This window comes from Phaethon aethereus (assembly GCF_964289735.1).
Source record: "Phaethon aethereus genome assembly, chromosome: 1".
Classification (NCBI taxonomy): domain Eukaryota; kingdom Metazoa; phylum Chordata; class Aves; order Phaethontiformes; family Phaethontidae; genus Phaethon; species Phaethon aethereus.
The window spans coordinates 185,090,642-185,106,600 of record NC_138575.1 but is presented as its reverse complement, the minus strand read 5'-3'; positions in this window follow the sequence as shown (position 1 = coordinate 185,106,600).

The window sequence follows — 15,959 nt, the reverse complement described above, 5'->3', positions numbered from 1 at the left end:
TTGCCCAGAGTTAAGCACTTAGGATCCCTGGACAAATCATAATTCCTAATGATCAAAGACAATACCCAGAAAAACTAAGTTTATAAGCAAAGACATCACCTAAAGCAGAGTAGGAGAGTCTGGAGGAAAAGGAATTGGAGATATTCTTGCAATCCAGCCTTCCTTCCCTACCTACCTTCAGGACTTAAATGTCATATTCTAGGCAACCTTCTAGTTCAGAACTTATACCAGGCTAATGAAATCATTCCAGTGACATCTGAGGATCCCACAGGGAACCCAAGAGGGCTACATGGTAGAGGTACATAGGACCTGTGGGAGACCTGAACTAACAGTAAGAGGTGGGAGGAGTAATCTATGGCATCTACAAGGGCAGCAGGCATTGATGTTTGGGCAAATGAATTTGCCTTTTGATGGTTCAGCTCAAATAGATTCAGCTCCAGACTGTAAACACCTATTTTAAAGAGATTAAACGTGTTTCATGTAAGCTTAGGGTCTAACCTATTAAGGTGGCCTAATGAGAGTTTCCAGCTATTCAGCTCATTCTAAAATTGCCAGTTACGTTTGATCATCTTAAGAGCTTAAACAGCCAGCACAATTGCAAGCACCTGCTTCTAATGGCTGCATTTTGTAGATTATTTCCATCTTAAAATCCAAATATTTGGTTAAGTTACTTAAATATAAGCATCTGTTGTTATTTTAAAGATGTGAAAAAATCTTGTTTGGCTTATAGCTGCCTCCTCAGAGTTGTGCAGGTTTCCTCTACATCCTGTGTTGTACAACCCAGTCCTTTGCACACACATTGAAACACTTACAGCACCTCAAATGGTACCCATGGTAAGGCAGCCAAATCCCACCATATATGACTGAAGCTAGGTGGGATTATTCCCACTGCTCTGAGTTACCCCATTCTGTATGCAACATCATTAGTAGGAGAAAAGGGGCTAATCCTACCTAAGGCAAAGATTAAACCAGATTTTCCAAAATATGTAATAAATTGTGTAAAAGGAAGATATTCTATCTCCACAAGCCTGATATTGCACAGAAAAAGGTAAACCAAGCCTGCTTCACAGGTCCTATAATATTTATATCAGCTGCCTGCTCATCTTGTTAGACATGAGCAACATTGGGAATGAACGAACTATTGACACAACAAAGGCTACTATAGCACAAACACAGGTGCTTACATCTTTTAAATGACTCTTAAACTAACAGAGCTGAGCAACAACACAGTTTTAGATACCTAAATGGCAGTCAGGCGTGCAGTTTACCATTGTTCTTAATGACAATGTATGCCAGTAAAATAACATTCCTGTCCCTGAGACCAGCTGCCACAAACTGGTCACATCTACACCATGAAACTCTTGTATCCTCCCAACAGAGAAGGCTACACACAAACTGCTTCTTGGGCATAGTTCCTTTGAACCGTTTCAGTCTCAAACCATGCCCAGGATTTGTTTGGAAGGATAATGATTGACATGAGGTAAAAATAATTTAACATTATAAAATATGGCATTCCAGTTCCTAAGAACATATCCAGGCATTTTAAAATTAATTTTTATTTTCTAGTTTGGACGGTACCTTGTAGTCTAAAAAAATGAATAACTAACATTAACTAACATTAAAAAAAAATTACATTAATACTTAATGTAAGAGGGCAATTTTTTCAGCTAAGAGGACTGGAAGACAAATACGAGGATTTTGATGCAAATGCCACTTTCATTCCCTCTGATCTGAAAAAAAATTGAGTTAAAAATAACATTGGTAGTATTATAGAAAACACTTAGCTTATCTGAACATGGAAATATACAGAACTGTTTGAACTTAGACAGAAAATTCTGCCTCATTTCCCAAAAAGACAAATTAGTAGTTACTTGTGGTCAACAGCTCAACAGACCATTGATCTGCAGACAAGTTTTCATAGATATTTGCTAAGTTGGTGTCGTGGTTTAGCCCCAGCCAGCAACTACGCACCACGCAGCCGCTCGCTCACTCCCCCACGGTGGCACGGGGAGAGAATTGGAAGAGTAAAAGTGAGGAAACTCATGGTTTGACATAAAGACAGTTTAATAAGTAAAGCAAAAGCCGCGCACGCAAGCAAAGCAAAACAAGGAATTTGTTCAACACTCCCCATGGGCAGGCAGGTGTTCAGCCATCTCCAGGGAAGCAGGGCTTTGTCACGCGTAATGGATTCTTGGGAAGACAGACGCCATAACTCCGAACGTCCCTCCACCCCTTCCTTCTTCTTTGTCCCAGCTTTATATATTGAGCATGACGTTATATGGTAGGGAATATCTCTTTGGCCAGCCTGGGTCAGCTGTCCCAGCTGTGTCCCCTCCCAGCTTCCCGTGCACCCCCAGCCTGCTCGCTGCAGGCCAGCATGAGAAGCTGGACTGTCCTTGACTACTTAGCAACAACTCAAAACATCAGCACCTTATCAACATTTTCTCATCCCAAATCCAAAACATAGCCTCATGCTAGCTTCTATGAAGAAAATTAACTCTACCCTGGCTGAAACCAGGACAGTTGGCCTTAAAAAAAAAGGAAAGAAGGAAAAAAAAAACCCCACAGGATGTGAACTTTAGTATAAACACTGGCTCAAAGCAACCACCTGTAAAAAGAAACTTTTTTTTTTTTTCAAAACTATGTTCTCCACGTTTTTCAGAAGATTCAGTTGTACCATAACATCTGCATCTTATCTGCATCTCTTTGGCTCAATCAGTTTTAAAGTAAGATTTTTTGGTGTCTGCTTTCCCCCATGTTAACCAAGGTTTATAGTTTAAAATAAGGCTTCTGTAAAAGATACAAGGGTTTTTTTGAGAGACTTGCTCTTAGTGATGATTTTTTTCCCATTATACTAACATATAGAACCTAGTCTTTCCACTGTTTGCATAATAGTTACTTACTAGCATTTCATCCAGCTAGCTGGCATTTCATCTGCTTAAATTTTTCCTTTTTTTTTTTTTTTCTCCTCTATCTTTTGGTGGTCTTGGCCAAGCGGTAGCAGATTTATGCTCTAGTCACTCAACTGAGAAATATTTGGTGTACCTCCTGACATCAGTTTCTGGACTGTTACATAACAATCAATTTTTGCCTGGGAGACAGCTGATAAAAGTTCAAACGGCAAGTGCTGCATCTGGTAGCAGCATCCCCAGTGCCAATGCAAAGACCTTAAATATCAAAATATTCCTGTTCAGAAATGACAGATTCAAGGTCAACTCCTCCTATCGTAGCAAACCCAGTATGAGACTGTAGCTGACAATGGAGTTATACTTGCCGAGAGGAACTGAGAGAACCGAGTTTGGTCCTCAGTAGATCTCTTAAGTCAAACAAATAACTGAATGAAATATTTTCATGTAACAAATGTGCAAGGTTAAGAGGTTATAGCAATCTCTCCTACTTCTCCCCCTCTCCCTGTTACCGAGCAATGTCAGTCCCAAAATCCCTTTTGGTTTTCACTATTTTCACCTTAAGCAAAATGTAGATTTCAATCATAAAATATTTGAAATAAAATTTCTGTAGCTGATCCAAAAATAAATCCTATATAGTCCCAGGATATTTTTATGAACTTGGGAATTCACTTCATTCCTATGTGCTCTTTTTTTTTTTTTTTTAATCTGTAGAACTGGAAACGTCACTTTTCTCAAGGATTCTAATATTGAAAATCATGAAAAGTGCCATATAAGCAACAAATATTCTTAGACCAATACTGCATTATGTAATCAGTGCAAAACCATGTGAAAAAAAGAGGACCTATGTTGTGATTTTTGTAATTTATACTTAGGCATCAATGTGTTCTACAGGCCTTTAAAAATTACCATCTTTATTTCTGTTCTGCAATCATGTCAATTAATCAATTCAATCAGAAAATGTTAACATTCTGAATAATTTGCTATAAATAAACACATTTTGCTTTCTTTTACTAGAACTACTAGATGTATTATTAATGTTAGTGCCTAAAGATATATAATGACATGTTTTGCTTTATTAGGGATGTGGCTTTGCTTGGGATTTTACTATTAACATTTTATGTTTCATGGAGTTTTTTGGAACATTTCTTTTTTCTGATTATTAGTATGTCGAATTACCATACTTATTACATACTGATGTTATTGATCAGTTGACTACATTATATAATATAACCTGGTGACTGTTCTACAAATACTTGCAAAGACTTGTTCCAAAGAGTGCATTGCCTGCACCCTCTTTTGGACTTTTTAATTTTTTTTCTTTTTCCCCAGAGGGGTCAATTGCAGAAGGAAATGAAGATGCAGAAGCTGGAATTGCATGTTGTATTTATATTTGTGTACATCTGAGCTGCATACCTTTGCTTCTGAGAAGTTGAATAGGCATAGATAAGATCTTCTACGATATTTTTTCTCTCTTTTTAATGAAGACGTTTAGAATAAACCACATGAAAGATGTCTTAAATTTTTCCATTTCTTTACGAGGAACTATTTCATATATAAATATCTAGTTATACGGGGTGAATTTTAAGGTATGATGTAGTCCTTAGCTTTTCTTAATTTTTAAGAAAGCTACTGCTTTCTACTATCTTTTTGTTTTCTTTCATAATTCAGGCACATAATTTCAGTCAGGAAAGAGTGGAAAGATTACTGACCAAAAAAACCCCAAAAACACATCTTGAAAGTGATCTAGATGGGTAGGAGATGGATGGAAGAAAATGCTCCCAGTGACCCTCCCCACCATTCACTCTTCCTGTCTTATTCTCCAAAGACAACCTCACTATTCCTATGAGGCACAAAGTGGGAAATGTCCCACCTCCTGAAATGTGTAAAATTGTCTCACCTCTTTGTAGATGCCATGAGGCAGAATATAATACATTTAGAGGGCTTAGAGGAGTATGCAATCAAGCTACTTAAAGTCTTTCATACAGTAAACTATTCCTAATCAAGTAAAGTTGCATAAACTATTTCCATTACCCAGTTCTATGGAAAAAATGGAAATTATTTTATTGCAATTGATTGACCTTGTCCTAGTGTGTCACAAAGAATAGATCTTCATTTCTAGACCATGGGGAAAGAACATTCTCATGAACAATCAAGAAAGCAAATGAAAACAATGAAAAGAGAAGGAGGCAGAGGATTGGTAGATTATAATGATATTTGAGAAATTTAAACATTAAGTATGCATAAATGAATAACAATGCATTTTCGATAAGAATAATAGTACATAGAAATTAGGAAGGAAAAAAAGATATTTCTGTTAAGAGCAGATGACAATTGACATTTATATGTCAAAAGAAAGGAAAACAGCATAATCCAATTACTTCATTTAGTCTAACAAAATCAGAAGTGTACATGTGTTTAATTCAGCTTTCCTTTTTTGGTAAGAATAGAATGAAAATACATGCATATCACTGCATAATTTTCACGATTTTTTATAAGGCTAAGAATAATATTAACATTTGACTTGCATTGGGGAAGAAATGCCTCAACATTTAAATATTAACACAAACAGTATGAAAATAAACTACAGACCTGATAAAAAATCATCAGTAATACTTTGTGTATGAAAAGATAAGTCTGGAAGAAACAGGTTGTATTACTTCTCCTTATAATAACTACTGTGCTGTCTGAAGTCACACTTTCCTAACCTTATAGTGTAATTTTTGAGGCACTGCAAATTTAGCGTAACTTCTGTGTTTAGATAATTAGCTGGATAGCTCCCTGGTTCTGTTAGAGCTTTATTTCAGTGGTGTTCCTCAAGACAGTCTGTTACTGAATACTCTTTACAAAACCAGGGCTATGAAATTGCTGTGAAATACCTTTCATACCAGGGTTATGAAAGTTTCCAGGTGACTTTCCAGATTTGTCTTTCCTAGCTGGTATGATCTCAACTTTGGGAAAGATTCAATTTTATTTGGAAAAAAGGATAAATTAATTAGAATGCTGTAGTCCAGCTTCCACTTGGTACATCAGTGGAAGGTACAAGGAAAACGGTGATCCAGCGACAGAATGAGTTTGAAAATATCAATGTATGAATTCCTGCTGACACAAATAAATTCACTCACTTTAATAAAGAACTCCAAGTTTTTCAATTTCTTTCAGGAATGTATACAAAGAAAAAAATGGGGATATTAACAAAAGTGTAATTTGCATTCAGAGACAAAAATGTCCGACGCATTTAGACAATGAGTCTTTAGGAAATATGCAAAACATGTTTAACTTTTGTACAGAAATCAATTTCATCATATTGGTCCAAACTAGTTAATTGATTGAAATAGTCTTTAGACTTTTCAATGATGACTAAATCATCGCTATAAAAGTACAGCCATCATTTTCTAGAAAATCCAAAGAGAAACTTAAAGTATAATATGGCTTATCTTTTTTGTCAAAACATTGAAATAACTTGTGATGTAAGGATAACATATTGTCTTACTACCTAAATAAATGAAAGTTCTTACAAATGTAGACTCTAAGAGAAAGTTTATTGAATCCATTTACACAGATAATGCAAACGTTTTCCAATAAACAAGATACCATATTTTGACTCTTTCTGCTAAGATGACAAATAGAGAGTGTGGTCAATTAATAACAGATTTCATTTGTGCAGGCTATATCAATAAATTTTGATTGTAACATCTTTTGCTATTACATTGCCTTCATTTTCCTTCCTATGTTTTCCTTGTGGAATACAGGTAAACTTGCTGATGTTTTTCTGCACTCTTCATTTTATTAGCTCTGTTTTATAATGATGTAATTTTTCTTCAGTCAATTTGGAACTAATAGGACTGAAGATAAAAATGTTGACCACTAGCTATGTGCTGTTAACTATAATTTGAGAAATTAATTATGTCAGGAGTCAAACAGTAAAGAACAAATCAGTAAGTGTTAGGTGGGCAAACCTTTGTCATCTTGATAGAGACAAGACTTGAGTTCTATTGCTGGAAAATAGATATGAGTTCCCGTATCCAGTGTCAAGGTTGCAGTGAACAAGATGAAGATGATGGACTCTGTTGCTAAAGAAATAGTATATAAATCCAGCAAGGTGGTATAACTATGATTGTATACTGCAGTATCTATATATGACGTTGAGTAGTGTATACAATGCTGGTTATCACACCAAAAAAAAAATGCAGTAGTTATGCTTGAAAGTGGCAAGTATTAAAGATTTATAAGATGTTGAAGAAACTGATTCTGTTTTGACAGACAAAATGTCCTAAATGGAATTATTAAGTTTATGAAGTGCAATGATGAAAAAGATCCCAATAACTTTTCAATACCTCAGACAATGTATCTGTATATAAATAAATTTACTTATATATGGCCCTGGATGTGATGATTTTACTACCTACCAACTCCAGACAGCCTCTTCTCTGATGCTTTATACTGTTTCAATCTCAGTTTAGCATTAAAAACTTTGCTCAACTATCGATCCACATTGGCCCAAAATGAGAACTAATAAATTTAGCTGTCTTGTCTGTTAGAACAGAAACTTTGCATATGGATAAATTTCATTTGATGCTTTCCTTTTTTGCCTCTATCAATATATTTCCTGCATAATGATACCTTATAAGGAGCCAGAAAAGCAATATATGGAATTAGTAATTCCTTTAATGTTGTTGAAGTAGAATTTAGGAACATTACTATAACTTTATTTGTATAGTAGAAAAGATGATGGTACCACATTAACACAGAATATATAATTAACATAAAATAGATAATAGCATATAAATAATATTTAATTAGATCATAGTTTCAAAATAAATTTTGAAATATATACACACATACACACAAGTACTATGAAAGTTTTTATTAACATTTAAATAAATCATATTCTCTATGAGGGAGTTTGAGATAAAATTTTATGTTTCAGAAGTTTTATTTAGATATGTCTTGGTCTAGACCACCTCTGGACCAAACGCAAACACTTGCTCTATCCTACGAAAACCCCCTCTCAGCTGATAGAAGGAAATTGGGGAAAAAGGAAACTCATGGGTTCAAATGGATTTGAATAGAAATAGATTTAATAAAACAATAATACTAATGTCAATACTAAAGCAACCTAAAACACACAGCTCCAGCGCAGGGAGAGCCGGCCTCGGGAGCAGAGCAATGGGAGAGATCCTCCAGGGACAGCAGCCATTGAGGGAGGGAGAGATTCCCAGCAGAATCCCCAGTTTATTGTGAGCGTGATGTTTGTGGTGTGGAATACGTGTGTCAGCCAGCCTGAGTCAGCTGTCTCGGCCTTTGTTCCTCCTGGCTTTAGCACCCGCCTGTCTCAAGACAGTTTGAGGCTTTGACCGCTATGGAAAACCAGATACCATGGCTGGCCATGAACCAAACCAAAGTGTCTTACCAACTTTGCTCTCACAGTAACGGGTGCTGCAGTCTTCTTAGAAATGCAGCTTTTCCGAACAGAAAACTGATTTTATGATTCTATCCCAGCAAAACCAGGACAAGATATGTGAGTGAAATTCTTTGTTTTCACAGTAAATCAGTTCATGGAGTGAAAATTGAGGAGTTTACAAAATTTTACTTCTGAATACCTGTTTTAGACAGATATTAGAGAACACACTAAGCTCGCATTCATCTAATAAGTAGCTGCCTAACTTTAAGAGTTCCTTTGTTTTAAGCTCCCTTTTTATAGTTTTAAGATTTTGAGATTTCTTATTTAATGTTGAGCCTTTCAGAACCTTCTTAGAAGCATATGCATAGTTACAGTGTTATATAATTAAATTACAAATGACATTTTTTTGTTAAATAAGGGAACATGAAATGCCTGTTTTAGAAAGTTTCATGTATTTTTAAACATAAAAAGAGAAATCTAGCAAATAAAAGGTGAAAAATGAGATATAGCCTTTCTCACATAACTGGAAAAGGGAACGGATCCTTGCCCTTCTCATTATTTTTCACTGCTGTGACAGCAAAGGGTTTAGCTAATATCTTCAGGGGTAATAAAATGCAGAAGGAATCCTTGAAGAGACAGCTATTGAACCAATCACCTCACCTCCCATCACTAAAGAGATTATTGTCTAGATTTTTTTTTTTTTTTTTTTTTTTAATAGGGAAGAAACCTACTTCATTGCAGACATCTAGCTGTTCTTTTCTTCTCTGTTAACATGATCATGGAGGTAGCTGGGTAAGGTCAAGGGCTGACATCAACATGTTCTTTGGTGAGTCTTATCTGGGAATTTGGGACTAGTGGAAACGTTATCTAGCCCTTAGAAAGAGTCTGCTCTTCTGAAAGAACAAAGTATCACAGAATTACAGAATCATTAAGGTTGGAAAAGACCTTCAAGATCATCAAGTCCAACCACCAACCCAACACCACCATGCCCACTAAACCATGTCCCAAAGTGCCACATCTACACATTTTTTGAATAATTCCAGAGATGGTGAATCCACCACCTCCCTGGGCAGCCTGTTCAAATGCTTGACCACTCTCTCAGTGAAGAAATTTTTCCTAATATTCAGTCTGAACCTCTCCTGGAACAACTTGAGGCCATTTCCTCTCGTCCTATCGCTGGTTACTTGGGAGAAGAGACCAACACCCACCTCGTAACAACCTCCTTTCAGGTAGTTGTAGAGAGCGATAAAGTCTCCCCTCAGCCTCCTCTTCTCCAGACTAAACAACCCCAGTTCCCTCAGCCGCTCCTCATAAGACTTGTGCTCCAGACCCCTCACCAGCTTTGTTGCCCTTCTCTGGACACGCTCCAGCACCTCAGAATCCTTCTTGTAGTGAGGGGCCCAAAATTGAACACAGGATTCAAGGTGCGGCCTCACCAGTGCCGAGTACAGGGGCACAATCACTTCCCGACTCTTGCTGGCCACACTCTTTCTGATACAGGCCAGGACGCTGTTGGCCTTCTTGGCCACCTGGGCACACTGCCAGCTCATGTTCAGCCTTCTGTCAACCAGCACCCCCTTTTTCTGCTGGGTAGCTCTCCAGCCACTTGTTCCCCAAGCCTGTAGTGTTGCATGGGGTTGTTGTGACTGAAGTGCAGGACCCAGCACTTGACCTTGTTAAAACTCATATAGCTGACCTAAGCCCATCGATCCAACCTGTCCAGATCCCTCTGCACAGCCCTCCTACCCTCCAACAGATCAACACTCCCACCCAGCTTGGTGTCATCTGCAAACTTACTAAGGGAGGACTCAATCCCCTCATCCAGGTCATTGATAAATATATTGAACAAGACTAGCCCCGAAACTGAGCCCTGGGGAACACTGATTGTGACTGGCTGCTAACTGGGTTTAACGTCATTCAACATGACTCTCTGAGCTGAGCCATCCAGTCAGTTCTTAACCCAGTGAAGAGTACGCCTGTCTAAGCCATGAGCTGACAGTTTCTCTAGGAGAATGTTATGGTAGACGATGTCAAAAGCTTTACTGAAGTCCAGGTAGACAACAACCATCAGGCATGTCACATTGTCATGGAAGGAGATCAAGTTGGTCAAGCAGGACCTGCCTTTCATGAGCCCATGGTGGCTGGGCCTGATCCCTTGGTTGTCCTGCACGTGCCCTGTGAGTGCCCTGAAAGTGAACCTCTACATAATCTTCCCCAGCATTGAGGTCGAGGTTAATGAAATAAAAAGTGTGTTCTTGTCTCATACCACCTTCAACACTCTTTTAGGGATAAAAGAGTTACGGAATCACAGAATGGTTGAGTTTGGAAGACAACCTCTGGAAGTCATCTTGTGTGACCCCCCTGCTCAGGCACGGCTATCTAGAGCCAGGTGCCCAGGGCCATGTCCAGACAGCTTTTGAATGTCTCCAAGGATGCAGATGCCACAGTCTCCCCAGGCAACCTGTGCCAGTGTCAGTCACCCTCACGGTAAAAAAGTGTTTCCTGACATTCAGACAGAGCCTCCCGTGTTTCAGTTTGTGGCCATTGCCTCTGGTCCTGTCACTGGGCATCACTGAAAAGAGCCTGGCTCCATCTTCTTTACACCATCCTTTCAGGTATTTATGGCATTGGTAAGATCCTACCTGAGTCTTCTCTTCTCTAGGCTAAACAGTCTCAGCTCTCTCAGCCTTTCCTCACATGTGGACTGCTCTTGTCTTTTCATCATTTTTAAGGCCCTTCTTTGGACTCTCTCCATATGTCCATGTCTCACTTGTACTGGGGAGCCCAGGACTGGATACGGGACTCTAAGACTCACAAGTGCTGAGTAGAGGGGAAGGATCACCCTCTACTTATTTGTTGGGATGGACCACTCGAGCTTGGAGGAAGTGGTCCTTGAATATTAAGGAGCTTTCTTGGGCCCTTCTTCCTTTAAGGTTCTTATCCCATGGGATTTTTCCAAGCAGACTTTTGAGCAGTAGTATGCTCTCCTGAATTCCAGGGTTGTTAGCTGGCTTTTCACACTTGTCTGTGCCCTCAGGATCCTGCACTCTACCATCTCATGGTCATCCCCAGCAAGCCCTTCCTTGTTTGTGAGCATGAGGGCCAGCAGGGCACCTCTTCTCTTTAGCTCCTCCACCACTTGGTTGATGATCAGTAATCTTGAGGAACCTCCTGGACTGCTTATGACCTTGTGTGCTGTCCTTCCATCAGATAGTGGGGTGATTAAATTCCCCCATGAGGATCAGGACCTGTGAATACTAGGCTACTCCTATCTGTCTGTACAGAGTCTCATATATTTGTTCTTCCTGGTCTAGTGTCCTATAGCAGACACCCACTTCAATGTCATACATATTGCTCTGGTCTGTTCTAATATAGTATCTGGAGCCTCATTTCCAGATGCAACTTGACCCACATCTCTCTTCAGGAACAGTACTAGGCAACAAAACTGGGAGATTTGTGGGAATAGTCCATTTTTGAGTAAAATGAGTGTACAGGGTGAGGGAAGAAAAGGGTGACTGAAAACCTACTGAGGAGTATTTAAAGCAAAATAGACAACTATTAGGGTATAATTTACTTCTTGTCAAATGAGTTTTCAGATTATTTAGTTGGCTGGATTTATCTGGGAAACAACAAATTACAAGACATGAGACCTGTAAACAATTTTCAGAGGCAGAAAAATCATTGATTTCAACTCTCAACCACCACTCAGTTACAAGTTTCTAAAAGACATAAAATACAGGTGAATTCTCTAAGTCCTAATTAGAATGATCACATGGATTCCTTAGGTACTGACACTTATCTTTAAACTCTTTTGTTTTCTTATCTGTTACTTTGGAGTACATTGTAAGTGACCCTACTACTATTAGTCAACGAATATACATGAAGGGTCTGTACTGTCATTGTTTAATTAATCTGCTTAAAAAGTGGTAAAAGGTATTAATTGGTACGTGGCAGTAGGTTCTTGAAATCATCCTGGCTACCCTTCTGCTATATTGGAATGCAGCAAAAGATAACTTTTTTGTTTAATAGATCCTGTAATAAATTTATGAAGGACTTAATTTTTCTTTTTTTGCTTTTATAAATCCTTTTATAGTGAGAAAACACTTTCCAGGTAGCACCTTTTTCCTAGATCCATACCTTTGCCCGCTTACAGACTGCTATCATCAGAGTCACTGCTATAGAGTAAGGGGCTTTTCTCCTTTATTGCCTAACCTAGAAAAAGGTTTCAGGTTTGGAAAAGACTTTCCATAGAAAGAAGACACATTGCCAGAAGGTACATCAGGAGATCTACTGTAATGTAAATTATTTTAAGTCTTATTATTGCAATAAATTTCTCCTCAGTTTCCCAAGTGAGTGCTTTATTCCTGAATATTCCTTCCAGTTCTCTTTTCTTCAGAGAACAACAGAAGTGAATAAGTCAACTGAAGATCCTAAACTGACAGGCTTAGTCATTGATGCTAACCTTTATGAACCCTATAGACTCCTGTTTAAATAACAGCTCCTTAAGGAGACATAAGCCAAAGTTATGATCCCTTTTAGAAGGAACTATTTACTACAGACACTGGAACAGGACAGTATTTTTTTTAGTGTTTGGGAATGTCTCATGCAATAGTATTAGCTTAGACCAATAGAAAAATAAACACATTCATCATTTTTATTATCAAATGCGTCAATCTGGGTTGCTAAAGATAGGTTTTCAAATATGTATATAGAAAGGAAATTAATTACTGCAATACTTTTTGGCTTTGGACGTTTCTTGGGATGGGTTTTTTTTTGTTTCTTTTGGTTTGGTTTGGTTTTTTTTGTCATAACTTTTTCTTATTCAGAATATTTAGACTGGTGTGCCCATGTATAGATATCATGTGTCTAGCCTTCAGATGTTCATGTGTGAAAGTCTTGCCCATCAGTCCATTACAAATGGAGTCCACTCTCCATTCACGTTTGCTTATAAATTTGCAGGTTTTTGCACTTATGCAATTTTCTTGTCAAATATGATTGCAAGAATTATTTTTTTATGAAAGTACCATATAGATGACTATAAACATGTTCAGAGTTCACATTTAAAATTTTAAACTATGTTTAAGTTTATCAAGCAATAATTAATCTTTAAAGAAAACAGAACAAATTTCATTTGTGTTGGTATCCACTTCTAAAGAGGAAAAACTATTTCTCCATAGTTCATTGGAAGGATTTTTTTTTTTTCAGCATAAGACAGAAGTTCCTCCACACAGAAGTTTTACACATTTGCTATTAATTAAGGTTTTAATAGGACTGTCGAAGTTAGTCAATACAAATTTATTCATGAGTTGGAAACATAAACCTCTGAAATGATATCTTAAGTTCAAAATCTTTTCCCTGGAGAATCTATGATAATCCGTAACTGCTGTTCTTCCTTCTACACAAATAAACTAAACTCCCAGTTATATGTCTCAGTCACCTATTACAGATTTTTTATTTAACAACATCTTAATTTGAGACAATGGCTATTTTCATCCTAGGCCCTCCTTTATATGTGAGAGGAGAGATGACATCCCTCATTTCTCATTCAGGGAAACATGACGATGCTCTAGGATTTTATTGTCTTTCTGTGAATACCTCCTGAGGTGATCTAAATGTTATTACATTCATGCCTTTGCCACAGAGACTTTTCTTCAGACTACCCCATACTCTTTTATTCTTTGTTTCTGTATAGAACCCTCAGAGGAGTGACTAGATAAGATGAGAAAGCTGCCTGAATCTTTGCAGTACGTTTGAACATAAGAAATAATTTCTGACATATACATGTGATGTGTAAAACAGCATATTTACAGTCCTTTTATGCAACCCTTCACCCATAAAAAATCTGTGTCTTTTTAAGCACTGGCATAGACGTTTATTTTAGGATATTTTTTCTATGGTAATAAAAAGTTATTAAAAAAGATATAAAACCACATGACATTACAATAACGTTGTGTATTTTGATAAATCATTTACATGTGTCATCTGCTAAACTTGGAAACATGCTATATAGCCTTGTTTTGATGTAATTTGCATCAAGACAACTCTGCTAACTTTAACGGGAGTTATTTCAGGTGTATAATAGAGAATAAAATTGATAAACCACAATAATTATGGTATTTTCTGATACAAGAATAAGAATAATGAAGAAAGAAATTGGTGACATGTAAACTCTCATCTGATGAGATAACAGTGTATTATTAACAAGAAGACAGAATAGGATTAAGACACACTACACTTAAGTGACTTAAGTTACTTAATGTGTAAGTATAAATTATAGTTATTGATTTCAAAGTTAATAAGCTAATTATTGCACATTATGTGAAACTTTTGAGCTGAATTTTTTCAGCATGCAAAGAAAACTAATCAACTAGTCTGAGACTCACTTTTATAAATTTCTGAGTATGTATAGTGGCACATATCCTAAAATTAATTACAATAATCAAATTACTCATCCAAACTCGCTGTAAATGTTCCAGTTAAGTTCAATATCTACCCATAACAGTGGAGAACGAGTAAATATGGTTTGAGCGCTTGAGAGACATTCCTGAAAGAATATGGCAAGGTGGTTGAATAATGCTGAAATACTATGATGATCTTACTTTTTACAGAATTTTTAGGAAAGAATCCTGAGAGGAAAAAGAATTACTTACTGTTTTCATCTGTTCTCTGAACACATTGCCTTATATACAGTGTAACTCTATGGGGGTGACTTTCTATTATTTGTGGCACACTAAAATGGTCCTGCAATTTTCTAGCCATGGTTCTTTATGAGGGAAAAAGGCAATTATTGAGTCTTCCTCCCAACCACACCCACCCATTTTCTCTTAATTTTCTATTCTGCATGGAAACTACACTTAAAGTAATGATGCAGAATAGTAGGTGGAGGAGGCAGAGTGAACACATCTTCAGCAACTGCTATTTTTTAGTATAGTCAGAGGACAAAAAATGAAAAAGTTTTAAGTACCCATTTTTATACTCAACGACATTTCTCTCAGCGAGCTTCACTTTTTACAGGCTGAAAACCCCCTGAAGAGACAGGTTGGATGAAGTGTATATTTAGTAGAATGCAGGCTGAAGCACGTGCTTTCCCAGTATTTCCCACTGGTACTGCAAGGACAGAGGGGAGTGGAATTCATCAGGCTGTGCACTAAACTTCATCCAGAAATCCAAGAGATTGGATTGGAGAGAGGGAGTCTGCCAGGAATCTGCAGGAGGAAGAGGAAATGAAGGAGAGTTACAACCAGCAAAACTTCCTGAAGCAAAGCAGCTTTTACCGTGACAGTATGTATCCCAGCACATATAATTTATCCCTGTTATGATAGTCCATAGGCCATAAAAAATAATTCCTATACAAGGAAAAAAGTACATTTATTTCATAAATTTGAAGATAAAAGACATTTCTAGAGTGTGCAAGACTCAAACAGACATGTAAAGTTTGTTATAAAGAGACCTACAGTTTCCAGTTGTCAGCTGTGCAGAAGACGTAACATAGCTAATAGCAGCAACCTTATCCAAGATGCAGTGTTTTTTTCATCAGCTTCAATAGGCTGCTTACAAATAAATTGGGAATTTTATGGGAATTATGACTACCCTGAAAGGTAATAACTGTTATCAACTCAATCATTTCCATTTTCATTTGCAGAAATTTT